Source organism: Buceros rhinoceros, unplaced genomic scaffold, assembly GCF_000710305.1.
Source record: "Buceros rhinoceros silvestris isolate BGI_N320 unplaced genomic scaffold, ASM71030v1 scaffold9038, whole genome shotgun sequence".
Classification (NCBI taxonomy): domain Eukaryota; kingdom Metazoa; phylum Chordata; class Aves; order Bucerotiformes; family Bucerotidae; genus Buceros; species Buceros rhinoceros.
In genome coordinates, this window is record NW_010426289.1 from 2,861 (window position 1) to 5,756 (window position 2,896).

Genomic DNA, 2,896 nt, shown 5'->3' on the forward strand with positions numbered 1-2,896 from the left:
CCCCGGCGCCGGCCCTTTGCTGTGTCATCTGTTGCTGCCCGTTAGCTAATTAGGCTGAGTCAGTCATCCCTGAGCTTTGCCGGGCAGCAGGTGATGTCAGTGGTTCCGAATGACTTAGTTCCTGGATGCCTGACACAAGCAGTGGTGCTAGGGTCTAGCACAGGGTCTTCTGCACCCTCGTGCGTTGCGTGGGCTGTGCGTGCTCAGCTCTGCTTCATGCTGTTGTTCCTCTCAACTCTGGACTAGCCGTTCTGCTCCAAGCTTCAGTGCGTGTGCTGGTTCTGGTTTGAGACTGCCTGTGTGTGTAAGGAAGGCAGAAGGGGATCGGTCACATGAATTCAGAAGCTGACCAAGTACTTTTTTTTTCCTTACTATTTCTCTCTTTTCTGTACTGTGTTGGTAAAGGATTATGTGACCTCTTTCTTAGAGCCTTACGTAAACGTCTTTCTTTCCTCTTTTCCCATTTTCCCATTCCCCTGCCACTTAAGATACCGGAGTGCTATAGACCAGCGACACCAATAAATGAGTGTTGCCATTGCGTTATTTTCTAAGATGTGGGAACGTGGTTCTTTCTGAGCTACAGCTCCCTACATCCTGATATTGAGCAGAGAGCTCTAGGGCAGAGCTGTCTTACTTGTCCAGCCACGGTAGAATACCTTTTTATGTCATGCCATGGGAAAATTAAGAAGCAGATAAACAAAAATCAGTTAGTACCCAGGTTGGTAGTAAGGAGAAAATAGTACTATTATCTCAAGTAACAGAAAGATAGGTGATATTGGAGACCAGCCAGTAAATGGAATAATGTCAGGCAGTTGTTCGTTTACTCATGCAAGGAATTAGCAGTAAAACAGAGGAACTACAACTCTTGATACTGGTCACAGAGCGGGAGAAACTTCAAGACTGCTACGGACTGGCAATTGTGACTGGAGCATATGCATTCAAAGGCAAGCATTGTTCACAAAGGGTAGAAACACAGGTCAAAACCGTCTGACAAGTAAATAATGATGGGGGAAAACCACAATTTCTCATCTGGAAATCTCTTTGTGGAGAACTTAGAAGAGAGCGTGATGAGAGGGGTTTTATTGGCCCTGTGTTGTTACATACACAGATCTCCATTAGAATAATAAATGCAGTCAGGGACTGTGAGATTATGGAGGACTTTCAGCTTTTCAGATAGACACTGGAAAACAAACGTTACTATAACAATCAGTTGTTCCTGATGCGATGGGGAGATTTGTTCACTGAATTGGTGAACTAATAAGAAGTGACACTACTTGCAAATTGATTTGGCAAACAGCCATCTTCTTGTAGAAGTAATGGAAAATAACCTCCAGCTGTGAACACAAATTGAATCAATTTAAATTCTGGAGAAAGAAACAAAGGGCAAGTGAAGTGAGGAGTGCAACTACTAGCGTGTGAGTATGGCTTGTAACTTTCCTAGACTATAATATATCTTCACGTTCAACTCTGTAGTCTGGAACAAGGCGAGTAGGGGTTTGCCCTCAGCAATAGCGATTTTGTGGTACTTGCCAATGGCTTGTGATCTACCTGAATGTCTTCTGCTGGTCAAACCCGCTACTTCCTCAATTCCGACCTATAGGTTGGTTCTATCTTCTTTCTTTTCTTTCTACAGAACTAGGGCAAAATGTTTCACTCAAAAGCTATGCTCTGTTGCCTGGAGGTTGAGCATATTTCATTATGACTTTCCTGCTGCCTACCACAGATCACTCTCTAGTTCCTGATGGCTGCATTTATAGCTCCTTTGTCTTCACCGCGTACCAGAGTCCTCCAGTCTGAGTACATGTTTTGCAGTGTTTTCTTCCTTTCCCTAAAATAAGCTGTCCTTCTTTTTGGATACTTCTCTTTAAGGCAAGATCCATTTCACTCAACTCTTGTTACTGCCATCTGAAATCACAGAATTGTGGAGTAATTTTGGCTGAAAGGGACTCTGGAGCTTTACGGTCCAACACCCTCTGCTCAGGTAGAGCAGAGCCCAGCTGAGTTTTAATAGCTCCAGGAATGGAGATCCTACAGCCTGTCTGGTTTCCTGTTCCAAGGTTTGACCCTCTCCTCATTATGAAAATTTTTCTTCTTATTTCAGGTGTCTCATCCTGTGTCTGTGCACCTCTGAGAAGCGTCTGGCTCCAGCCTCTCTGCACCCTCCTTTTAGGTAGTGACGAACAGCAGTAAGGCCTTCTTTTTGTCTTCGCCCAGCTAAGCAGGTCCTGTCTCCTCAGCCTCTCCCTGCACATCTTGTGTGCCTACCCCTCACCAGTTTTGTGGCCTCTGCTGGGCTCACTCCGCCAAACAAATGTCTGTCTTTTACTGAACCTGCTATTCCAGATGCAGTCTCCCTTAAGAGAGGGGAGGGCAACCCTCTACCGTCTGCAAACATGTAGAGAGTGCACTCTGTCCTACTGGCTAGGCCATTAGTAAAGACATTAAACACCACGAGCACGAAGATCTCTCTAACCTGGAGTCTGTGCCATCTCCGTGCTGTCTTTGAGGCATTAATTACTGCTTCTGCTGCTTGGTTTTGTGTGAAAATGTTTGTGTATTTATCTTTCTGACACTTCATTTTGTGCAGGGACTCTCAGGACACACACATTTTTATTTGCTGTGATAATCTGAGCTCCTCTGTTTCTTCTTTTATTTTTTTCTCCTTTCCCAGAGTGAAAGTGGAAAAAACAGTTTCTTCAGCTGAGGAATGTTTTTAACCTATGGTTATGCATAACCTCAGAGTTTTTTTTCCATACGTGCCAAGGTTTTCACATGGGAAGTCAGTTACCCAGTTTATCTGTAACATACGTTTTACAAATTTGCAGTTTCTAGCTCTTGGCTTTATGTATTAATTGCACCCTCTTCTTTGCTGTTGGTCTTACCATCTCTCTGCTCC